Source organism: Sceloporus undulatus, chromosome 5 (genome assembly GCF_019175285.1).
Source record: "Sceloporus undulatus isolate JIND9_A2432 ecotype Alabama chromosome 5, SceUnd_v1.1, whole genome shotgun sequence".
Classification (NCBI taxonomy): domain Eukaryota; kingdom Metazoa; phylum Chordata; class Lepidosauria; order Squamata; family Phrynosomatidae; genus Sceloporus; species Sceloporus undulatus.
In genome coordinates, this window is record NC_056526.1 from 33,098,811 (window position 1) to 33,125,261 (window position 26,451).

The 26,451-nt window shown below is 41.5% G+C and overlaps 1 protein-coding gene and 1 long non-coding RNA gene across 5 annotated transcripts in view; one reads left to right on the forward strand and one right to left on the reverse strand.

Annotated features, from left to right (window-relative positions):
- The window catches only part of CACNG2 (calcium voltage-gated channel auxiliary subunit gamma 2), a 181,532-nt gene that overhangs the window by 94,116 nt on the left and 60,965 nt on the right, over positions 1 to 26,451 (reverse strand). The window lies entirely within an intron of this gene.
- Positions 609 to 21,694, forward strand: LOC121930311. 3 transcript variants are annotated; one of them, XR_006103911.1, is made up of 6 exons: positions 609 to 658; positions 10,768 to 10,927; positions 14,980 to 15,101; positions 16,124 to 16,275; positions 16,902 to 17,036; positions 21,642 to 21,694. It is a non-coding gene; the product is annotated as an uncharacterized LOC121930311 (long non-coding RNA). The 3 variants fall into 3 exon arrangements; XR_006103910.1 differs by lacking the exon at positions 21,642 to 21,694 and having other exon boundaries at positions 16,902 to 17,331; XR_006103912.1 differs by lacking the exons at positions 16,902 to 17,036; positions 21,642 to 21,694 and adding an exon at positions 16,610 to 16,744.

Sequence of the window (26,451 nt, forward strand, 5' to 3'; positions counted from 1 at the left end):
CCAGCCCAGGCCCAAGCGGAGGAGGAGGCAGAGGTGCCTGCCTGGCTTGGTGCTCCCTGCGCGCGCGCGCCAAGGTAGCAGGCATTGGCAGGCAGCTACCCACCGCCTCCTCCGCCTGGCACGCCTCCGTGCTGGGCACTTCCTTGGGCCTGGGAGGCGGAGGCAGAGGAGGAGGCTGAGGCAGAGGTGGCTGGCTGCCTGCCTCCTGCCTTGGCGTGCGGGCGGGGGGGAGCGCGCCAAGGCAGCCACCCACCTCCTCCTCCACTTGGGCCTGGGCTGGGAGGCAGAGGAGTAGGAAGCAGGGAGGAAGGAAGGAGGAAGGAGGGAAGAAGGAAGGGAAGAGGAGGAGGGAGGAAGGAAGGAAGGAGGGAGGAAAGAAGGAGGAAGGAGGAAAGGGGAGGAAGGAGGGAAGAAGGAAGGGAGGTGGAGGAGGGAGGACGGAAGGAGGAAGGGGGAGGAAGGAAGGAAGGAGGGAGGGAGGAAGGGAGGAGAAGGAAGAAGGAAGGAAGGAGGGAGGAAGGGAGGAGGAGGAGGAGGAAGAAGGAAGGAGGAAGGGGGAAGAAGGAAGGAGGGAGGAAGGACAAGGAGGAAGAAGAGGAGGAGGAGGAAGAGGATAGTGATGATGATGAAATGAGCCAGCTTCTGAGGCACGACCAATGTAAGTTACTCTCATTTTTACAAACTCATGCACAGTGAAAAAACCCCAAAGTCCCTTGACCAAGTACACACTTCTGAGAAGTACAGTTGAATCCGAGGGCAAACTCACTTCTTGTTAAACCACCTTGACATATTCAGTATGAATCCCAAAGAGTTTGGTTATGGAATAAGCCTCTGAAATATGCAAGAGATTGCCATGTTAAGTAAAGCCATGTTCAATGCCCAAATGTGCTGTTTGGAATGGGGGGAGGGGGGGTGGCCAGAAAGGGAAAGTCCATTTCTGTCATCTGTCTAGGAATAATGCCTAAATGTCCTCCATTTTGATCATGCCTAAGAAACAAGTATTTATATTAACATTTTTTTTAAAAACCATCAAATTTTTTCGTGTGTCCTCCATTTTAAAAAAAATGTGCCCTCCATCTGAAAATTTTGTCCTACATTTGTCCTACATTTGTCCTGGTTTGGAGGTCCAGACTTATGGCAACCCTATGTGTGGCAGTCTATCATGCAATAACTTGAAACCCCATGATTGCACTCGGTCTGACTTCCCATTGCCCGAATTTGCGTGTAGTGGGGTTATCACACAATAACGTTAAACCCCATGACTGCATTCTGATTGCCATTGGATTATACTTCCAATTTCCCTTGTCTGATGAACTCCAAAGAGTACTGGCACCTCTTGTTGTGATGGTTAACTGCTTTCCCATCCCATCCGACCCACAGTGACCCCGCGGATGAGACATCTCCAACGCTCCCTGTCCTCTACTGCTCTGCCCAACACCTGCAGACTCATACTCGTGATCTCTTTAATAGGGTCCATCCATCTAGCATGTGGCCTTCCTCTCTTTCTCTTTCCTTCCACCTTTCCTAGCATTATTGTTTTCTTCAATGATTCATGCCTTCTCGTGATGTGTCCAAAGTACCCCAGCCTAAGTTTTGTCATCCTGGCTTCCAGGGAGATTTCCGGCTTGATCTGCTCTAGGACCCATTTGTTTGTCATTTTGGCCATCCATGGGATCCTCAGCACTCTTCCTCAGCACCACATCTCAAATGAATTGATTTTCTTCTCATCTTCTTTTTTTAACTGTCCAGCTCCTATATCCATACATTGTAATGGGGAACACAATGGCTTGTATGATTGTGACTTTTGTGCTGAGTTGTATATCTTTGCATTTTAGGATCTTTCCTAGTTCTTTCATAGCTGCCCTCCTCATTCTTAATCTTCTTCTGATTTCTTGGCTGCAGTCCCCATTTCTATCAATATTTGATCCCAGATACGAGAACTCTTTTACTATTTCTATTTCCTCATTGTCTAGTTTTAATTTATGTAAGTTCTCTATGGTCACTATTTTTGTTTTATTTATATTCAATATTAAGCCTGCCAAAAATCTATTGCCTGAGGTAGTCACCTCATGCTACTAAACAACAGGGCTAGATCTAGACTGGGCTGAAGCAAAAGGCATATCTCAGTACTGTGCTGTCCCTCATTTGCCAGGAAAAGTGCTGTGCTATCTGCTCTGAAGTATGGTTGACTTCTGTATTTGGAAACAAACGTAAATGTTAGGAGAAAAAACCCACCATAAATCTTTCAGTTTTCTGTCTGGAACCTGGATAAGTGTAGCTGCCTGTGGAACTTGTGAATGGTTATGGAAGTTAAGGGTAGGTAGCAATGTATACCACAGAGCAAGCATGGTATAATGGTTTGGCATTCAGCAATGGAAAAGCCCTGGTGACCTTGAACAAGTCACACTCTCTCAGCCTCAGAGGAAGGCAAAGGCAAACCCCTTCTGAACAAATCTTGCCAAGAAAACCATGTGATGGGGTTGTTTTAGGATTGTCAAAAGTCAAAAACAACTTGATGGCACATAACAACAACAACAACAACAACAGTGTACACTGAAGATGAATTTACAAAAGAAAGTGAAGCAGTCTGGATAGACACTCCTATTTTGGGAGAAAGATTTGGTAATCCCATGGGTTTTTTCATAGGGGTTTCTTAGGCAAGGAGTACTCAGAGGTGGTTTAGACAGTTCCTTCCTCTGAAATATAGCCTACAGTGCCTGGTATTCATTGGCGGTCTCCCATCTAAGTGCTAACCAAGGCTGACCCTGGTTACCTTCCACGATCAAACAGTATCTAGTGCATTACTCCATCCAAAAAGATACATGTTTACATGTAATCTACTCTCACATATGTGTATGTGGCCAAAAGATACCACTCACTGTATTCTAATGTGGTTGGTGCCTTAGTTCAGGCATGGAGAACATATGGCCTTGAAGATCTTGTGGGACTGCAACTCCCAACCTCCTTTACCTTGGCTATGTTAGCTAGAGGTAACGGGATTTGCTGTACAACAATATCTAGAAGGCCACAGCTTCCCCAGCCCTGCTTGTGTGTCCAATGTACTTGTTTGGTGGTGGGAGGAAAGCATACAGTGCAGTCTGAAAATAGCTCTGAATCCTCTGGTGATCTTCCTTCCTCACACACTACATTTTCAAGCACAAATATCACTGGTCAGAGATCTTATGATCTCATGTTGATCCAGGATTTCTCTAGGATATTTGAAATAGATGGCACCTCCTCCTACTTTATGTACAAAAGTCAACTGGACGGGCAGTGTCCCTTCAGTGACCCGGAACAATGGATGCAAGCTACAAGAAAAGAGATTCCACCTCAATATTAGGAGGAACTTCCTGACAGTAAAGGCTGTTCGACAGTGGAATGCACTCCCTCGGAGTGTAGTGGAGTCTTCTTCCTTGGAGGTCTTTAAACAGAGGCTGGATGGCCATCTGTTGGGGATGCTTTGATTTGGATTTCCTGCATGGCAGGGAGTTGGACTGGATGGCCCTTGCGGTCTCTTCCAACTCTATGATTCTATGATTCTATGATTCTATGATTCTATGATTCAACACTGCTAGATGGGACATCTTCTAACAATGCTGCTGGCTAGTTTAGGAGATGCAGGGTAAGCTACATCTCATAAACAGCTTGCGCCTTCAGCACCTGGTATTAGGTGGCTGTCTCACCATGATGACAATGGTATGGTAGCAGCAAGAATAGTATTAGGTAGTATTGTGTAATAGTATAAATGAAACCCTTTCCATTTGGTTTAGCTAGGGAAAAAAGCCTCAAACATTTCCAGAATCAGCTTCTCCAAATTATGAGCCTCCCCACAATTATGTAATTTAGGGTAGTTTCTACCCTGCCAGGCAAAAACAGCCTGCTGTTACTACAGATTACAAAGAGACAAGGGTAGTGTTGGTCCCTAGTGTTATATGCTAGGAGACAGGATATTCCTTGTAAAGAAGTTCCTCAATCCTTGTATTCACTTTAACAGCTGCTAATGTGTGTTTTGCCCCAAGTGAAGCAAAATGCATGTTAAAATATGTTCATATGAATTCCGCCTCAGAGATCTATTAATCTGCTTGAGCAGCTTCAGCCAGCAATAAATCTCAGATCAGCCAAGTCTACCTATTTAGGCAGCAAATTGTATGGTATTATACTTTATAATACATACTCTTGACTGTGTATTTTGAATTTCATCTCTTGCCCTTGCTTTCTGTTTTAGGGCAAAGCATGCATTTCTTCAATAGAGTTTCCTGCCTCTTCACAGATTTAAAAAAAAAAAATCTTTTCAAGGCCTGAACAGCTATGAGCTAATCTGCACTGCAGAAACAAAGCAGTTTGAAACCATTTTAACTGCCATGGCGCCATCCTGTGGAATCCTGGGATTTGTAGTTTGATGAGGTATTCAGCCCAGTCTGCCAGAGAGCTCTGGTAACTAACTAAATCCCAGGATTCTATAGGATAGAGTCATGGGTCAGTTAAAGTGGTGTCAAACTGCTTTATTTCTGGAGCATGAATACACCCTAGATGAAGCCAAGATTCCTTGTAAATGTTCAGCTCTTTCACCAGGTTAGTTACATCAAGCTAAACCACTGGTTCAAGAGTTAACCTATTAATTTAGAGAACATTTTCAAGATCTTTTGTGTTGGTTAAAGTAGGTGTTATAAGATGACCTAATTCAATTTCATTCCACTGAGTGGTGGAGTGGTGTGGTGAATCCACTCTGGACTTTAGAATGACTACAAAGAAGACAATTTAGGCCCAGTACAGACCGGTGCTTTGCCTTTTCTACTACTGCTCCAAAACTATGAAACGACCTGCAGGAGGAGATCCGTCACATTCCCACTCTGACAGCTTTTAAGAAAGCACTCAAGACGGATCTCTTCCGGCAGGCCTTTCCAACTTAGTTACCCTCCCCAGATATAGAGATATTTGCCCGCTCATCTGCCTATTCTTCCCCGCCTATCTTTATGTCTATTTTTTATTGAATGTTTTTAATGTTATATCATCATCGTTTAATTCTGTTTTAATGTTGGGTATGGGGGGGGGGTAGGTTTTAGGGTTTGAGTTTTAATTTTTTTTTACTGTAACTTGATGTGTTTTATTGTTGTAACCCGCCCGGATTCTCCATGATTGGGCAGACTAGAAATAAATCTATATTACTATTATTATTATTATTATTATATAAAGTAGGGCTTGGTAGAGCGGAGCGTCCACATGATCCTGAGCCTTACCACTGTTGACACGATGTGCGCAATGATGACATCTGTGTGGTGCAGCGCCCAAACAGTGCAGAACTGCATGGATGTCATCATTGCACATGAGCACGCCATTGGTGCCCTGCAGCGGTGGAAACAGAACTGGCCGGGAGCGGGTTCTTTTTAAGCCTCGTGGAGGCCGCAGCATTTGTGTGCCCTGGACTCCATCTGGGACAGTAAGGGGCGTCTGGCCGCCTCCTTCTGCCCGTCTATATCCCCCCAAAGCTATTGAAACTATTTAAGGAATAGATTTCAGCACTTTGGATACCTTCTTTAAAGCTTAGATGAAACTCCAGAGACAGTGTACCAACGCATTAATAGAGGAGTCACCAGCTTCCTTCTTTATTCAGTCTTGATTTTGAGAGGGCCAAAAAAAGAAAATCAGCATATAAATTTTGTTTGTGGAACTGTGACCCTCCCTGCATGAGACAAAAAGCTCCTTCAGAATCTGCAAGTGAAATGAATATTTAAAAAAAATGTAGATGACTCAGCTATCATTGTTCATTCTTGCTACAAGGCAGGAAAGTAAAAAAGGGACATTTAGCATTTTTTAGTGATGCACAATAAGAGTAAGCCAAAGAAGTAATGGTGGTTGGGGGGGGGGGACAAAGAACTGCCATTATTTTAAGTCAGGACTTGATTTCTACCCTGAATTGTGGGGTGTCAATAAACATGGATGGAACAAACAGTTACTGTAACAACCTATTTTTGGGGTGGGGGACGAGGGGGAGTACAAAGTCACATTCCAAAAGCAATGTATTGAGTGAGAATGATGCCAATATACATTTTTGATGAAATGATTATCATTTTGTAGTTACTTTCTCTAATTAAGGTATTTTTAGGCAGCAGCATTTGTAGGAATAATAACTGTATATCATTTTCAGGAACAAAACACTTTAAACAGTTTTCAACTGCATCTGAGAACTAATTTTTTTTAAATAGACTACTGACTAAATATGTAGTTGAAATAAACAAGAAACAGTAAGCTGGCTGGAAGCCAAAACCCGCCCCTAAAATCTCCCTAGCTCACTTGGATGATATTTGCCAGAAGGTAACCCTATCATGAGTAGGGATGTGAAAATCTGTCAATCTCTTTCTTGTTGCATTTCTCAGTATCCCATCGGCATTTTTGTTCTGTCTTGGTTCTGTATTGGGTTGGGAGACATTTTTCTTTTCTCTCATGCACATCTTTATGCACATTTATTCAAAAGGTGTGCTCTATCTGTATGGATGTTTGTATACATGTTCCATTGGCTAATCCTTCTGGATGTGCATTTTTCAAATGTACCCAGTTTTAGTAATGCACATTTTCCTCCAAGAAACACACAGATGGTTTGGAGTGCATTTTTTTCTCTTTGAAGTGCACTGGGAGCCTTCCAAAGGTTTGGATTTCTGAGAAATGATGTGCTCCATTGCATTGCCAGTCTGAGAATGTGACAAGTAAGCTTGTGTGCAAAAAGGGAAATCCAGCAAAATTTCTTTTCCATCCTTAGCAGTGACCCCTTTTTAAAGAAATGGTTCGCTAAGCACAATAATTGAGATTAACTGTCATGACTCATTGCTTGTTTGATTATGTCAGTTCTACTTGCTAGAATTAACATTGGTGGAATGTAAACAGTCATACTACCATGACCGTTACAGTTTTAAAAAAAACCAGTTGAGAAATAGATATTTGAAACTGGTAATGGTCACAAGTATTTTAGTATCAGAAGCACAGCTTAATGGTAGGGCATATGCTCTGTGTGAAGTATGTTCAGTTCCAGCATCGCCATGTGTTTCTGTGTGTATGTGCTTTCAAGTCTCCTGTCGACTTACGACAACCCTATGAATTTCATTGGGTTTTCTGAGAAGGATTATTCATGAGTGATTTTGCCAGTCTCTTCCTCTGAAATGTAGCCTATAGCAGCTGGTATTTGTTGGCCCTCTCCCATCCAAGTACTAACCACAACTGACACTGCTTATCTTCCAAGATCAGACTGGATCTGGTGCCTTTAGAGCATTTAGGCAGATAGAACTTGGAAAATATGAAACTGGAAAACTGCCACCTCTCACTGAAATGCTAAGGTAATATGTAGGATTTTGAGTATAATGAGGATGGTCAGACAGTTTAATGAAAAGTAGATGACATATGAGACTTTCAAATACAGTATCAAATAGGCTTCACATCCTCCACAAGGCAATAAAAATGTGCACAGGCAGGACAAATACAACCCAGTGAGATCAACAACCAATCTATCTGGGTTCTGGATAGAAAAAGGGCCCGAGGCATGTTTAGGGAGGGCAGGCTTCCATGGCCCTCTCCTGTAGCTATGGGCTGGACAAAGAGGGAAATAATATTTGTAATGATTTAAAAACAGGTTTCCCAACAGCTGGAAAATGCCAAGGGAAAGACTAGCAGCAACTTGTACAGTTTTAACCAGTTTGTTAAATATCCAGTTTGTTAAATATCCCAACATGTTGTGGAGCATTATTTCTCGTCTGGATGTAGATATCAGGAGGAATCTCTCAGGTTACAGTCCAGTGCTCTAAACACTACGCCACACTGACTGTCTTAATACTAGCAATGGGAATTCAGAGCCCCTGCACAAGAAGTTCTTCGTAAGTTGGCACATCCTCTGTCTTGCCAGACTGTTTCTCCTAACACTTGATAGCAGGAAAACAGCCTCACATTCAAGCTCTATTAGATGTCTCAGCCTCCCCTCCCACTCCTTCTCTTTTCTCTTGCCAGTTAGCTGGTTCTTCTTATAACATCAGGCCATCCATTTTGCAGCATGCAGCAGATGGAAAGGGTTTTCCCTCCCCACCACTATCAAGAGAGCACTGCTTCCCAGAGGAAGCAAAAGATCCTTCTGTTTGCTTACTGTTGTAAAAGTTCTTCCTCTTTCCCTGTCCACCAACAGGACTTCTCTAATATTAAAGTACAATAACATCTCAAATCCACAAAACAATGATATCTTTCTTGGACCAACCAAAATGGACAAAATACATGTTGCAAGCTTTTGAGGTTCCACTGGCTTCTTCATCAGCCAAGTGTTAAAAATCATACAGAAAAAGAAAAAAAAAAACTATTGCAGGAGAATAATTTCTACTGTATGCTTTTTAATACCTTTGCCTGATGAAGAAGCCAGTGGAATTTTGAAAGCTTGTGATATGTTTTTTGTGCACTTTGATTGATCCAATAAAGATATCATTGTTTTGTGGATTTTGGATGTTATTGTACTTTCTACATGACCAACATGGCTACCTCTGGATATGTTATCTAATATTAAGGTCAGCTCTGTCTGCAGTGGTGGCTGGTGGCAGCCGTATCAGTGGGATGATATCTTTGAGTCTAAACTTAAAAACAATGGGTTTTACTATGAACTGTAAAGGTGCTTAATTCACCCTAGCCCCCAATAGGTTCAACACTTTCAATAGCTCCTTTACAGTGGATTCACTGATAAGGGAAACCCCAGTTGCCACTACCAGTTTGATGGATTCGTATCTCAAATCCAGCTTTTTAAATTAAAATATTTCATGAGTGAATGTCACAGTGTTGTTAACAAGTGGTCCCCCCCCCTCCATTAACTTGCTCTTTGTTAATTCACAGTTTGTTCACAGTTCCCTGTCAGAGACTGTCATTCCCCCACCTCCATCCTGCTTCTAAGAAAGGTTATTGAAAAGGCAGTGGTATCAGCTTTAACCTACTTGTTTAACAACAGTAAAATACTCTAACAATTACATTCATTTAACAGCTCCCTTTACTTCTCTTCTCTTCTTTCTCCCCAACCCTATGAAACTACACACAGTCTTTGGGAAAGGAAGAAAATATTTTCCAGAAACAATGATCCCTCCACCTTTTTCCAGTAGTAGAAGAAAGATAATATTTTCCATAAGCCATGATCCCTCCACTTTTTTCTAGTAGTACAGTAGTTTGAATGCTGGACTCTGGGAGACCAGGACTGGAAATCCACTGGGTGACCCCATTTTCCCAGCCTTAGAGGCAGGCAAAGGCAAACCCCCTCCGAATAAATCTTACCAAGAAAGCCCCAAAATAGGGTTGTCATAATTCAGAGTTGACTTGACGGCACATTAAACCACCCGCATCACACAGGGGCACATTCCTTTGATTGGCTTGCTTTGTGGTAGAATTGCCAAAAGTTATTTTTGGCATGTGTCCTATGGTAGGTAGATCAGTGGCAGTTGATGCCCATTTCTCTTGGTGGGGGAGAGGAACGGAATCACCAACATCAAAATTAAGGAATCACCAGTGGTGGAACCAATAACATCAGGTTGTGACCCAGTGTGCTCCTCTGCAAAGGCTAAGTGAGCTTTGTATTCCACTGATGGTTGGGAGCTTTGTGAGTGTTGGGGGCAGTGTCCCATCTTGCCAATCAGTAGGGCTATCCAGGGTTGGGTATGATGGCCCCCAGGGGTTCAATTTTTTTTTGCTCCCATGTACTAAAATGACCCTTAGAGGTTGTGGAGGCCATTACCATCCTGTCTGGGGGCCTCTTTAGGAGGGATTAAAATAAAGTCAGAACTATTTCCATGCCACGTGGCTATTCATGCACAGGAGTCTGTTTTACACAGCTGGCAACCTTAGACTGGGAGCTGAGAGGAACTGTATTCCAAGAGGAATGTCCATTGTAAGAATAATGGTTTGTCATGAGTCTGGGCAAGAAAAGAACACATGCTGAGTTTGAAATGAGCCATCAACTAGGACAAAGGTAAATCCTTGACTACAGTAGAATTGCCATTTATTTCTTGTTCTTGTTCCTGTGCTTTTCTTTTAATAACAAGCTAGCCTGGAAATATTAAATAGCACATTTTCTTTCATTTAATGTCCCTGTCAGAAAATATTTCACCAGGTTAATTTTTGAAGGCCAAGAATGATGAATTTTTGTAAAAATGTGAACAGATTATAAGTGTATGCCATCCTGAGATCCTGCGACAGAGGGTGGAATATAAATATTTTGACAGCCAGTAAGCAGCAGGGGTTTGAATGTTGGAATAGGACTCCAGAAGACGAGGTTTGAATCCCTGCTCAGCCATGGAAAATCTGGCTGACCTTGGGTAAGTCACTCTCTCTCAGCCACAGCGAAAGGCAGTGCAAACCACCTCTGAATAAATCTTGCTAAGAAAATCCTTGGACAGGGACACTATACATCAGAGATAACTGATGTATACAAATAGTTTAATAAATAAAAGCATAAATAAATAATTTTTCACAGACAGCAGAGTGCCTTGTGGAAAATATACTGTTTTCTGCCTAAAATGTCATTTCTGGTGCAAAAATCGCTTTTTTGCACAATTGAATTTTCCACAAACACACACACACACACACACACACACACACACATATAAATGAAAATGTGCAGAAATGTTTATGTTCCATCCCAGTGGGAAGAATGCTTTGAAATTATTTGATCTTTCATGCAAGAAAAATGTAAGTAAAGATTTTACATCCTTACTCTGGAGCAGCATAAAACAAGCTTGCTCTGTTTTCTTCATGGAATCCCTTCAGATGGTTTGAATATGGCTACCATATCATCTTTGAAGCTTCTCCAGGCTAAACATGAGCAGCTTCCTCAACAAGACCCAGTTTCCAGATGCCTTACCATCTGCTGGATATGTTCGAAATTGTGCTATCCTTCTTTATCTGTGGCTCCCAGAACTGGACACAGGTGAGTTCTGACATGTTATCTTATGACTGACAAATTACAGAGCTTCTTAATTATTGCTTATGATGTTTGTAAAATGTTTATATCCTGCACATCTTGCAAATGTTCTTGAGATGCTCTGCTAATTTAAAAAGACCCACAAGAACTCAACAAAAAGCATAGATTTTTATTAATCCCCATTCAATAAAATTGGCAAAATGGTGTCAAAATGTTAAAACACTAGAATGGTAAAACCTAGCAATGATACTTGAATAGTAAAAACAAACAAACAAACAAACAAGAGCTAGAGACTGAATGCCTGGTGGAAAATCATCTTAGCCTGGCATCTCAGTGTTACTAATGAAGAGGTCATGAAGATTTCCCTTGACAGGATGTTCCACAGAATAGGGCCCCTGGCTGAGAAGGCTTTTTCTCTGGCAGCAATCTGCTATACCCCAGTGTGGGTCACAACCCAGGAAAGATCATGTAAGATAACTATCCAGCAACACATAAGACCAAACAATCTTTTTGGCTAGAGTAATCCTAAGATTAGCCCCAGCACTGTGAAATGGGTCCAGAAACTGATTAGTAACTAGTACAATTGATGTAGCATTGAGATGAAATCTTAGGCTACATCTGCACTGCAGAAACAATGCAAGTTGACACGGCTTTAACTGCCATGGCTCAGTGCTATGGAATTCTGAGGTCTGTAGTTTTGTGAGATATTTAGCCTTCCCTATTGGAGATTTCTGCTGCCCCTGCAAACTACAAATCCTTGGATTCCATAGCACTGAGTCATGGCAGTTAAAGTGGTGTCAAACTACATTATTTCTGCAGTGCAGATGCAGCCATAGATTGGGTGCTGTGATGGACTTGTAACTGGGGGAACACATATTTTTTTGCAAAGCACATATTTTTGTATGGAGAAGGTGCTAAATTCAATTCCCCTGGGGATAAAGTAGAAAAGGATGGCTAAGACCTTTGCCTTGGCCTGAAAAAATATTATCAGTAAATCTAATTTCTCCTAGGTTGACATCCCATACACTATTGCTTGGGAATATGTCCTACTGAATTTAATGAACTATGGGCCAGTACAAATGGGCCCTCAGGGATGCCCTCGTCACGTGCTAGGGCTGCCTCGGGGTGAAGCGCCCACACACCCCGCAACCCTAGCACGTGATGAGGGTGTAATAATGGTGGCGCCCTGTATACATGGGCACCTCCATTGTTACGTAAGTGTGGCACAGTGTCCGCCTGGTGCCACATGGCGCTTATGCAGCGAGTGCCCTTGCAGTATAAAAAGAACCTGCTTTTCGTGGGTTCTTTTTCCACAGAAGGGAAGCCATGCAGTTTGGTGGCTGTGGCTTCCCTCCGGTAGAAAAACAGGAACTGGCAGGTGGCAGTTTTTCAGATATCTACTGCACCATTGCCTCTGAGTAAATGCATAAGATGTTCCTCTGCAGTGATGGTTGGAATAGACATGGGGAACTGTTGGTTTTCCAGATGTTTTGTTCTGCAACTCCTATCAGTCCTTCAGGAATAAGAAATTGTGTCAATGATGATTCATAACATCTAGAGAGTCGAAAATTTCCTATTTATTGCTTGCAGAAAGGGTTTATTTTACCTAGAAATAAATGCAACAGCTAATTCTTGGTTCAAAAGCCATCCAAGGCATAAAGCAGGGTTAGGCAAAGTGTGGTCTTCCAAATATTGGTGAACTGCAACTCCCACCAGTTTTAATCAGCATAGCCGATGGTGAAGAATCATGCAGTTACTGTCTAGCAACTAGTTCCATGTCTCTGGCATACAGGATCAGTTTCATTGAAACACTAACTAACAACAACAAATATTGGTTTATGTATGGGATAAGGAAATTTTTCAGGTGTATGAAATGATACTTTTGAAAAGATTATTGATCAAAGCTTTAAAAAGTAAGTTAAGGTATGCCAAAAAAGCAGAGGATTGTCACACAGTGTCCACATTCAATACTGAATCGCTGGATGAAATGGGAAGGAGCTGAGTTCTAGTTCAGTGTTATTTTGTGTCACTGACACCTTCCCTGAGTGGTGGGAATTTCATAATTTAATTTAGAGAATCTAACACTGATTTATGTAGGAAATAGGCAAGAGTTTCAGGTTTATGAAATGGTCCAGTTTCTTTAAATTATTGCTTAGAGCTTGAAAATTACTTTTTTGGGGACTAGAAAACCCCAGAAGGCTATAATGAACAAGGAAGATAGTTGGCTGTGGTAGGTTCTTCCAGCCAATGCAGCAGGCTTCAGCTTTAGAAATAAAGGAGGTACTTAGGTGGCTTCTGTAGAGAGGGGAAAAAAGGAACACATTCAATCCTAGAAAAACAGGGAGGTTTAGGCTTATGAGGTTTTTGAGCTGTCACTGAGTGAAAATCCAAGGTAGGGTGTGAATGGAGAGACTAGCACATAGCATCTGGAGAAGTGTCTCATTCAGTTACTCATCTGAAAGTGGTCAAGCTAAATGAGATGAGTTAAAAATGAGGATGAAATATAATTGCTAAATTGAGCACCTGTAGCAGTTCCAAGACCATCCTCCCTCAATCACACTCACGGCACAGAGAGGAGAAGCTGGTGCCCTACATAATCAGCAGGAAATGGTGCTAATGGGGCTGCGGCAGAGACCTCAAAGGGGCCGGGGAGTCCTTTTATCCCCAGCAAATTTTGAGGCAGAGTGACAGCTCCAGAATAAGCAAGAGAGAAGTCGGGAGAGACTGCCTTCCTGGCACCAGCAGTTGGCAGGAAAAGACAGACCTGCTGAAGGTTTGAAGTGCAGAGCCTGGGAAAATGATGTTTTCATACTGCAATCCCTATATTCCCCCAGCCAGAATCCCCCCTCACTATGGATAGGCTTACTAATATTGTAGCAGATCTTGGAGGACATCAGAGACTGAGACACAATTAAGATGGAAAGTACACACTTAGTACTGTCAATGTCAATACATATTGCATTTAATTTCCCTCTGGCCTCACTGCTGCAATCCCATCACCATGTGCAACTGGAATATGGAAATGTGTTTGGGGAATTCTGGGAGTTGTAATCCAAAAAACTAATGGCTTGCATCCTGTTCAGTGTTTGCAAGATTTTAAGCCCAGGCTTATGATCACATAACTTTTGGTATTTTTGTTTATGGTAATTTATGACTAAACAACCTCTTACCAAGCAGTATCACAAACAAAGGGTTTTAAAGGCAAGGTAGATTGGGAAACAATAATGACTTCAGAATTCTCCCAGCTGCAGGGTGCATTGAGACAAGCAGATACAGCAAGCCCCTGACAGGTCTCTCAAGTTGGTTGTCTCAACGTGCTCCATGACCAAAAGAGTACTGCAGTCATCATTTCCCAGTGCCATCATCTTCAGTGTCTTGGAAACTCTTTATTTGGGGCATTACCTGGCATAACAGGTATGTTTTGCAGAGTGGTATTGGCAGAAGTAACTGTGATGATAGAGCTCCATTGTCATAGTTGCGTCTGCAAATGCAGAATATCAGCTGATGCTCCTAAATTCTGCAGGCAAACATAGGATCTTTCTCTGTTTCCCTGGTCCAAAACACACTGAAGAAATAATCCAGTTTAAGATCACTTTAACTCAGTGCTAGGGAACTTTGGGAACTGTAGTTTTGTGAGACACTTAGCCTTCTTTGTCAGAGAGCTCTGGTGCCACAACAAACTACAATCCCCCAGATTCCCTAGCACTGAGCCAGGGCAGTTAAAGAGGTTTCAAACGGGATTATTTCTACAGTGTTCTGGACTCCCCCCTCTGTGTGTGTGTGTGTGTGTGTGTGTGTGTGTGTGTGTGTGTGTGTGTGAGAGAGAGAGAGAGAGAGAGAGAGAGAGAGAGAGAGAGAGAGAGAGATCATCTGTGTATCTAAGGCTGAAATTCTGGATAACACTTTATACATCTGATGTAGTCCATATACATTCATGTTAGAATAAATGTTTTAGCCTTTGAGGTATCATAGGGCCCTCTTGTTTTTGTTGCAACAGACCAACCACTTGGAAATTCAAAATAAGTGTTGCTAGCTGCTGTTTTTTTCTGCACAGGCAGCAAAATGCAAGTGGTGAAGCTCAGCCCAGCATGAAGAGACAACACAGAACGGGAAAACTGGGCTGCTGTGGGATTAGGTTTGGTCTCTGTGGGCAGTCATAAAGAAAACATGTGGTATAAGGGTGAGAAAAGTCTTTCTGAGTTTCTTTATCACTTATGCTCGTACAATCACCTCCTTTATTACATTCTGCCAGTAGTAGCTCTATTTTGGCATCAAGGACCACCACCACCACCACCACAAAAAAAGGCAGAAAAGGGAGTGTGCAATATCCCCCCCCCCACTTTACATTTCCAGCAGTCCTTTTCTATGGAAGATGACAGCCAAAAAGGAGAGCAGTGTGAAAGGGTTGCTTTCATGTCAATGGGTGTTGAATCCACTTGGGCTTTAAAATAGGTTCAGAACCTTGGACAGCTCTTTTAAAAATCCAGATCCATAGCAGCTAAAGCGATATCAAAATGCTGTAACAGTGTATTGCATGTTCACTCACTAATAGAAAATTAATGCACTAAATCATAGATGATCTTCTACAGGAATAATATACTCTGGGGGAGAGATAGGGGGGAAAGAGAGAGGTGGGATGAGAGGGGAGGGAGATCACAACCATACATTGTCATTGGGAAAAATCCATTTTATCTTGACTATTGTGAGGATTGAAGCTAACCTGGAGTGAAAGGGGATGATTGCATTAGGTTTAGGGGTGGGTTCTGTGAAGACTTCCTGAGGCTACAGTCCTATGCATATTTGCTATCAAGTAGGGGGTTTTCTCTAAGTAAAAATGTGCAGGCCAAAGTTTGACAGCAATGCTGGAAGAGTTTATGATCCACAGCTAGTTGCAAAACCCCATAGCCAGTTAGTGGCCAAGGGGGTGGGAAGGTGTCCAGGGGCCTCCCAGCTGCACTTTGGCACCTGGGAGAAAGGAATAGTCACCAGCCTTCCTCTAGCATAGGTTACACTGCATATATTCTGCTGGTGCTCTTGGAATAGTTGTGATCATTGTTGTACCTTGTGTTGGAAGCCCATGAGACCCTGTAGTGTGAATTAGCATAGGCAAAGGACGTCTCTGCACACCACGATGGAGTAAGGGTAGTAGGAGGGAAATCCAGGTCACTATTTCTATTCATGTGTGCTTATTTTTTCCCCCAGTCACAAACGTGAGAGAGAAAAGATAGAAGGAAATGCAGAGCTCTTCAAGAAATACTGTTTGCTCCCAGTGGTTCTAAGAAGGCTTACAGTTTAATCTCCGGCACATGAACATGGGCGTCTATCCCCTTGATTTTGATGGAGTTTGCTTTCAAGTAAGTGTGCTCAAGACTGTAGCTTTGGGTTGCTTGTCCCAAGCTAGGGAAACTGTCATTGCAAAACAGAAAATGGATGTTCCACTGAGTTCCCTCATTGTACTGTGTGAGTGTGTTGATGGTGGAGGACTTGTAGCTCCAGCTCCCATCATCCCTCACCATTGCCTGTGCTGAATAGGGCTGACAGGAGCTGCAGTTCAATAATACTTTCCCTCCCATCCCTGCCATCCTTGCCCTACTATATGCAACTGAAATAACTCGTATCCTCTGTTTCATTTTCCATGCCTTCAGTCATCATTTTTTCCTCTTCTGTTTCCTTTCTGACAATTTGTAGATTGGAGAAGGAGTCTGACCTCTCACAATTTGTAAAGATCACATACAAGGATAGCACCATAAGAATGATGATGACGATGACAGGATGGAATAAATGCCATGTATCTAGAGTTTAATCCTTTACTTAGGATACTCAGGTTGAAAAAACTGGCCATCTATGCCCTAGAACAGCTTTCCCCAATGTGACCCCCTCCCCATGTGGGAGACTATGATTGCCATTTTCCTCAGCCAGTATAGCCCTAGGAGATATTATGATGGAACTGAGCTGTCCCTCATTTCTGTTGTCTTTTAAGAGATGGTACAAGACAGATTTGTTTCCTAGAGGTTATTGCTGAAGCTGCACCATGTTCTGCCACAAAGCATTCTTGGCATTGGATTGCATTTGAAGAGTGGTAAAGAAAACTACAAAGAAGATTCAGCCCAGAAAGGTAATCAAAGCGAGCACAGATCTCTCAAACACTTTGAGATTGAATTCAGCTTTTATTCTTAAGGTTGTCCACAGTTCTTCAGCAGAACATCAGCCTCCCTTTCTCCTCCCTCAGTCTGTGTCCCAGATAAAACTCCAGAAGCTGAGCCAAGCTTTTACAGTTTCCTGTATATATCTGAGCAATATTAATGAAGGCTAAATAAATACATAAATAAATCACTGATATACTACAGCTTTTTTGTCCCCATGTCCCTGTCTCTGTTTGGAACTGAGTCGAGATCCTCTCCCAAACTTATTTCCAGTTACAGACTGTATGGAAGAAATTTTTAAAGCCAGTATATGTGCATGTGTATGAATCCTACTTTGTTGAGGTTCTAGAATGTGGGACAAGTAAAAAGAAGAGACTGAAAAAAGAAGGAAGAGCCAACTGGTGATGATGAGACAAGGGAGGCTGAAGAAAGATCTGAGCGAGAAGGAGGAGGAGTAAAATACATCTGAAAGTAAAACAAGTAAATAATTGTAAATTATACTGTATGCAAATAACCATAAGAAACATTGTAGAAAAAGAGAAATAATGTATGCAAAAATATTTAAAAAATTATTTAGATATACGATAAGAAAATGCAAATGTTCAAAGAAGTTGTAATAAATAATAATAATAATAATAATAATAATAAGACAGTAAAATAAATAAATAAATAAATAAATATTAAATTGCATACTCTGTGCAGAGAACCAGTGTGCTGTAGTGGTTTGAGCGGTGGACTATGACTCTAGATACCAGAGTTCGAAGCCTCACCCAGCCATAGAAATCCCCTGGGTGACCTTGGGCAAGCAACACTCTCTCAGCCTCCAAGGAAGACAAAGGAAAATGTCATCTGAATACTCTTGCCAAAAAAAAAAACCTGTGACAGGTTTGTCTTTGGGTTACCATAAACAATAAATGACTTGAAGGAATGCAGCAGCAACAACCACCTCTGTGCAACCATGTTTAATGGTTAATATATCACACCAAATGATATCATCCCTGCCTGCCACATGAATTCACAATGGATTACCCCTAGGTCTCAGGTTTTGGCCCTGAATTCTCAGAGCCTGGGATGGTACTGTCATAGAAACCTTGCTTTTCTGCAGGATTCACATTAAAAACTCTCTTGATCAGGTTTGCAAGACTCCTAGAAAACACATTCCTCCAAACTAGTATGAGGCACACTCCCTCTCTTACCAGAATTCCATTTTCTTCACATCACAGACCACCGTCCAGGAAGCCAAATCTTTCCCAACAACATTTGCACTGTTAGTTTGTTCACTAGTTTCAGTCTGTGAGCTCTGGCAGCAGGACACTAGCCCCAGTGAGTTCAGACAGGCACAAAATTCCTGCCACACCTAGTAACTGCCTACCCCTGACCCATGGCTCCACTGCTTTGATGATTTAAGATTGCTCTCTATGGAAACTTGGAAAGGCTTTGTTTGTGCCTCTCACACACACACATACACACTTCAGTCCTGAGTTAACAATTATGATTAACAATTATCACACATAACAACAGCATGACTGTGCCATTAACAAGCTGTTAAGCACCAAGCAAAAGGAGAAAATATCACCATGCCATCTTTTACAGTAATAACTACAACACTCAGGGTAAAAACATGTGGTCTGAAAATGTTTTGGGATACTGAAATCACCTTAATCCTTAACCAACTTAATACATATACAAAAAAGCTTTACAGCCAGCTCTGTTAGGCAGAGTGAGGTGGTTGCCCCAGACAGCAGAAATTCAGTGCCATTATAAGATAACAAAGTGTTAGTTATTGACCCTTTGACACTACACAATTATAGTGGGATGATTTCACCTTAACTACCATGGCAACATGGTATGGACCCCTAGGATTTGCAGTGATGTTTTTGTGTGCCTTTAAGTCAACTCTTATTTAAGGTGACTTCATCCTAGGGCTTCCTTGGCAAGATATAGGCAGAGGAGGTTTGCCATTGCCTTTCTCTGAAGCTGAGAAAGTGTGACTTGCCTAGGGTCACCCAACTGTGACATATTTGCAGCTTAGAGAATGGTATTTAAAAGAGAGCCAGCATGGTGTAGTGGTTTGAGTGTTGGACGACGTTGGAGACCAGGGTACAATTCCCTGCTTGGGCACCAAAAACCCACTGGGTGACCTTGGGTGAGTCACATACTCTCAGCCTTAAAAAAAACCCTGTGATAGGTTCACTTTAGGGTCACCATAAATCTAAAATGACTTGAAGGCACATGCACACACAAATAAATTCAAAATTACCAGCCAGAGAACTAGTGACTCAACAATCTGCAAAGCGCAGTATTCCATGGCATGTAGCCATGGCAGTTACAGTGGATTCATCATGATAAAACTATGTAGTGTGAAAGGCCCTAGGGAGGTGACAAAGATATATGTGAAATTTTCTGCCTCATGTGTAAAAATAAATTGGTTTGGGCAGAACCTGGAAAAGTTCCTTTTTGGAACTGCTACTCCCAGCACCCCTCATTCAGCCAATGTCTACCACCCTCTCACCTATTTTGGGACTGAGACTAGAAGAATGGTGAGGAGTAAGGAGTATGAACTGGCACTGTGCCCTTTACAGTGTACTTCAGTATTCTTATTATGGAAGAACCTGTATTGCCATGTCTGTGTATGTCGTGTGCCTTCACCTTGTTTCCAATGTATGGCAACCCTAAAGCAATCTTATAACAGGGTTTTCTTGGCCAGATTTGTTCAGAGGGGATTTACCATTGCCTCCCTCTAAGGCCAAGAGAGTGTGACTTGCCCAATATCACCCAGTGGGGTTTTTATGGCTAAGAGGGGATTTGAGCCCTATATAGTGGCTATTCATTAGCCAGAAAAGTAGGCCTTTCACACAGCTTAGCTGGTGCTCAGTAAGCACAGTTTAATCTGTAAACTATCTTGCAGATGTCTGGTACTGATCCCTCTACTTCACTCTCAGATACAACCTAGCTATCATAATGTTGCTTCCCCTCTCTCAAAGGCCCTCTTTTCCTTCAGAAAACAGTTTCTTTCTCAGCCTGGGTTTTTCATGGAGAGACACATAGAAGACCTTAGCAACAATAGTCCCTTTTTTTGCCTGGTGGGACAGGGGCCATGCAGAAGCATATTAACAGCCAGGATTCATTTTGTTTTTTGTTTTTTTCTTGCTGGCCTGTGTATCAATGTCCTGGGATACTTCTGGAGACCAGTATTACTATTACTTCAAAATAATTTTGCCTTTCACCATCTAAGGGGTCTGTGTAATCTTTCTTTGCCTTTATTAATCATGGAATGTGTGCATTTATCAATCATCCAGAGGGATTTTGCAGCACTTTTGAACCTAACTGTGAGAAGAGTTGTAGCATGAGCTTTTGTAATCTTGATTTGCTTCCTCAGTTGCTGCAAGATTCCTTTGGACACTAATGATCCACACTAACATGCCTAGGTCTCTTTATTAACCATGTACATTCAATGAATGGTATATTATCTTGGCATGCAAAATGACTTGTAATCCCAGACTGTGGTTGATTGGGACCTGAGTAGAACAGGTTCCCTTATGTGTATATATACACACGCATGCATGCACACAGACATACACACACACCTTCAGTCAAATCTAAATCTTTAAAAACACAGGAAACCATGCATTTCATGTCTCATTTAGTTTAGCCCATAACCTTACCACTCCATGGACTAGGAGAATTTCATCTCTCAAGGAGGCAAAACTGTGGCCAGTCCTCCAATTAGGTACAGGGAAATCCCCACCTAAGGGTAGAAGTTTTAGGCCCGGGTATGATGAAAGGGCAATAACTTCTTACTTATTTAATTTCTGGTTGATCTACTGCTAGAAGAGGTACCTGTGGGATTTTCTGTCTCATGTGCCAAAATAACTTGGTTTGTTTTGGATACCATCTTTAATTGGATATGAGTGTAAGAGTGGATTGGTATGGCTGGGGCTAGATTAGTAATTTGTCATATGCTATTCTGGCTTGGACTGGTCTTGTGTAGCAAGGAAGACAGCAAGTACATTTCTACACCACTTACTAGTGTACAAGATGTGCATTAAATTCACAGCAAACTGAAAACATAGCCAGTACAAGCATAATTCCAGTTTTGCCTAAAAACAAACAAAGTTGAGAAGGTCCCAGTGTTTGAACTCAGAATAAAGGTCTAGAATTCTTGGTTTCCAAAAAACAGTCAAAAGAGGAAGGAACAAAGTATCCAATTTGCTTCTTGAAATACAGTATTGGATATAACCAGCCTAAATTATAGGTCATGTTATGAGTAGTATCCCAGCTGAACCATGGGTTCACCGATTCCTCTAGCATGGCATCAAATGAACACACACACAAACAAACAACCCCAATTTGGCAGGGATAGTCCTAATAAATCATCTGTCCTCCCAGCTTTTCAGCTGCTTTAAAATGTCCCAGTTTCTTTCCCTTTCTCCTGCTTCCACCCTTTGTCCTCAGCTTACATCAGCTGCTGCAAACTGAGTTCAAAGTGTAAAAGTAGTTTGTACAGAGTTAATCATACATCTAAGGAAGTAGGCCCTAGTCTATGAATGCTCATGCTACCTGCTTCTTTCTTTCAGTTCATCTCAAAGGTACTACAAGATCCCTTTGCATACTGATTTTCCTGACTGACATGACTATGTCTCTGAATTCTATCAGTAAGACTCAGGTAACAACAAACTACTGCAATCTTTCCTAGTTGGTTCTTTCTCATTAACAACCCTTGTTATCTTGACCACACTCTCATGTTGTTTAGCCACACATGTCTCAGTTTTATGTGGGAGGATACATGATTATGAAACTCTCTCCCAAGGGAAGTCAATTTAGTACAGTTGCTGCTGAATTTCTAGCCATTATACTATATGTCTTTTCATTTTAAAACTGGCTTTTTAAATTGTTTTTCAAATATGGATTTTAATTTTTTTCAAAAAAAGAATGTTATTGTACATCTTGTGCATTGCTTTGGGGTCCCTAGTGAAGCTGGAGTGCGATCAATAAACACATTTTAACTGATATGAATAGTTAATGCAATAATATACTAAATAATCAATGAAAAACAGCACAATCAAAAATCCAGCAAACATACTGCAATGAATACAATGTAATGCAACATGGATTACAAAGGCTAAAACAACATTCAGAGATAGGATCCTGGTTTCTTTTGCTACACCATGGTTAACACCAAGCACAATTCTTAGTTTTAATACAGAGGATGCCTTTGGATGTTACACAACAATTTTGCAAGATTTGCATGAGCTGGGATAAGCCCAAAAGAGCCTTTGGTTACTAATGGACAATAAAAAACAGAAGTGATGTCTTCTGGTGTTCTCCTCACAGGTAGGCTGGAGGAAGAGAAGGGAGCGCATTTGGCAGAGGCTCATAAAATGAAAGATTAAACTGTAGGCCTAAATCCTAGTGTTAGTCCTAATTAGATTTTATTTGTTTATATTTATATTTATATTTATATTTATTTATTTATTTATTTATTTATTTATTTATTTATTATATCCTGCCTTTTCCCAAAATTGGGACTCAAAGTGAGAACTAGAGGAGTGTCACTGTATCAACTGAATTTAACTGTTGATTCATTATTCAACAGTTATTTCAGAGCTGAAATGTAAAGGATTGTATTGTTAATGCTACAGCTTTAGAGCACATTAATCCTATGACTAAAAGTCAAAATCTTTCCACAAAAATTAGAAGGTACTTTCCTGGCTAATAGATCCTATATGGACACAGCAATAGCATTAAAATAAAGACATTTCATATAGTCAACTAAAGAACGTGTTTTTATTTCCTTTGCCAAATATTGGGATTTCAAATTCTACTCTCCTTCCCCAAAGGCCAGAGGAGAGATTTGAGACAAAATAAAACACTGTGTTCTGACTCAATAGCAGAATGACTGATCTAGGCCCACATTTCCTGCTAGGCAAGGCAACCTCAAATTCCCAGACTTCTAAGCTAGAATGTCTTCTTTTTCTTTTATAATAATATTGCTATGGGCTATGCTTTTCTCTTGACTCAGAGTCTCCCTTCTACTTTGTCAGGCCTTGCTTACTGAGAAGGGATACTATCTAATGGACGACCAGTGTGAGCTTAGACATCTTAGTAGGATACCCACCCTCCTTACCAATCATTAGGGTTGAAATTGAAACAGATCTGGCATTTTGACAGAGAGGGAGAGAGGAAAAATCAAGGACCCCTTCATAGTGCACAATTATAGCAGTTTGATACTCCCTTTTAACTGCCATGGCTCCATCTTACAGAACCTTGGTTTTGGAGTTTGATGAGGCACTATTTTGTTCAGGCAGCAGATTCTGAAGACTTCATGCAACTACAAATCCCAGGATTTTATTGTTTTTTGTTTTGTTTTGTTTTGTTTTTGTTTATTTATATACCGCTATTCCAAAGATCATAGCGGTGAACAGCAAGTAAGCTAATTAGCAAGTAAGCTAATTTGCCCCCAACAGTCTGGGTACTCATTTTAGCGACCTCGGAAGGATGCAAGCCTGAGTCGAGCTTGGGCCCTTTTGCTGATCTTGAACTCGCAACCTTGTGGTTTTGAGTAAATGGCTGCAGTACAGGCATTTAACCACTGCGCCACCAGGGCTCCTTTTGGATAGGGCTATGCAGTTCAAGTGGTATTAAAGTGATAAATTTTATAGCATGAAAAAGGTATATTTAATTTGATGGGGAAAGAGCACAAGAAACAGGTTGAAGGGGTGCATAGTGCGAGGAATTTGAAGTCTGCTGGCAATACGACTTGAGATAAGGTTGTTTGAAAGAACATGGAGTGAAAGTGTAATTCCAGAAGAGGCTGGCCTCCACAGATGATTCAGACCAAGATCCTGTTCAACGCTTTGCAAGTGTATTTACAGAGATTGGCAAGGTAGCTTTTCAGTCATTCTGGGGACATTCCGGTGGCCATTCTAGTCATGTACTTATGTAACACTGCACTGAAGATGAATGGTGATCTATATGCATAAAGAAGTATTGGATTCCTTCTTATGCAAGTGTAAGTTGACAGGAGACTTGAAGGCACATACAAAAGGGCACACAAATAGCACCACCAGGAATTACATTGATATAACTCTGCAGTGAGATTCAAACCATAATGCAGCATTCCTCCTGTGCTATAAAATCACTTGGTTACCTGCTCTTCAGGATAGCAGCTCCGTTCAGCTTACAGAAGAGAGATTTGAGGGGGGACATGATTGCTATGTTCAAATATTTGAAAGGATGTTACATGGAAGAAGGAGTAAGCTTGTTTTCTGTTGCCCCATAGTCTAGGGCACAGACCAATTGATTCAGGCTACAAGAAAAGAGATTCCACCTCAATATTAGGAAGAACTTCCTAACAGTAAGAGCTGTTTGATAGAGGAGCAAGCTGCCTTGGAGAATAAAGGAGACTCCTTTTTTGGAGGTTTTTTAAACATAGGTTGGATGACTTTCTGTTGGGAGTGCTTTGACTGTGTATTGCAGCAGGTTGAACTGGATGGCTCTTGTGGTCTCTTTCAGTGCTATGATTCTATGATACTGCCATCTCAGAAACATAATCCAGCACTATTTTGGGTTAATATGGCTCTTTGAAGGCCATAATTCAGCACTGAGCTCCCAGGTCAACACATACAACCGAAACATGCAACCAAAAGGATATACCGTAGTTATTTTTAATTTTTTACTGTTCTTCTGTTAATCTAGCATAAATAAATGTTAAAATAATGAAAGTATAAGATAGTAATCGATAGACAGATGGGCTTAGCTAAGAGATGAACCCCTAATCTCCACCCTTGAAGAATCACCCTTTTGCACATGAAACTGCTTGTTCATCTGAGGTCCCTTCATTGATCCTTTCTTATTCTCATTGTTTTAGCTAAGGTTCATGGTAATCAGCCTTTTCAGATGAGGTCCTCCATAAATAGGGTGCCCTCCTCATGGATGCTGCCCTGGTAATAACTCTGTTATCTTTTTGCATATCCTATAAGTGTCCTGATTTGTCAAGGACAGTCCTGATTACTTTTCTCTTGTTCCACTTTTTCAGCTGGTTTTAAAATGCCACAGTTTCTCTTTTTTCCTCCCACTTTCCCACATTGTCTTCAGAATACTTTAATTGCTGAAAACTGAATTTAAGATGCAAAAATAGTTTGTACTCATTTAATTCAGCAGTGGAAAGAGGAAAGGGAAGAATTTTAACTTTCCTGTAGACTCAGGCAAAACCCAACTACTGCAGCCACTCCTAGCTTGTGTGTCCTTCCTCATTAATAACTTTTGCCATTTTAACCACACATATGTTCTGCTTTTCATCCATTAAATATTGATGGGTAAACTTTTGGAGCCTGGCAAACAATTTTTTAAAAATGCCAAGGCATTTCAGTACATTTTAGCTCATTTTTAGCTTTATGTTATAGCTCTGGTGGATGTTATGGCTGACATTACAAAGTTTTTACAATTGCTGGGCCCATCTTTTGGGTTTTTATTTTTATTTTACTCTCAATTGTATATTGCCTTGGGATATTTTGTACTGAAAGTTGCCTTGGAAATGTTATATTGACTAAACAATATATCAGAGTAGCAAACACTAGGGTCTTGCTGGCTGGTGGATTTCAGGAGTTTTAGTCACTAACGTCACTTCTCTGAGCTTTGACAAGAAACATATTGGTGCAAAGAGGGGTCATGCATGCTTAATTCTGTAGCTAGAAGATGGTTCTCTATTTCAAGAGATGTCAGAAGATTGAAGGCACCCTCAGTTTGAAGGCCTGTCCAGTACAAGTCCTGTTTAAAGAGGAAGAACCACGAACATGGAAGTCCTGCAAGGTCACTGAAGAGGTTCATACACAATAGTTAGCACATGAAGAGTGACTGAGAAGATCTGCTGTTCAAACTGTTTCTCACTATGATGAGATGTTGTCAATTTAGAATTGCCATGTCAGGAACATCCCAGGTCCTGAGATTTCAGAGCCAAAATCTAAGATCAAGGGATGCCTCCATACCCTCCATCATTTCACAAATGAAAACTGAGGCCCGGTCCAGACAGGTGAAATACACTATGCTGGCGGCGTAATAGGGTTAAGGGACCATGCAGCATCCGCATGGTCCCTAACCCTAGTATGGCGTGGTGCCATAACAATGGTGCTGCCATTGTGACATGATGGATGCATAGTGTCCACACGTCACACCGTGCCAATTACGTCACGAGTGTGCCATTGATACACTTGGGCATAACTGGCATGGCACAAAAAGAACCTGCTTTTCACAGGTTCTTTTTTCTCCACAGGGAAGCCGCACGGTTTGGTGGCTGCGGCTTCCCTGCAGGGGCAAAAAGGTGCCAGCAGGCCTCCCTTTTTGGGAGGTCTGTACCAGGCCTGAGACACAAAGGCCTGTTACAGACAG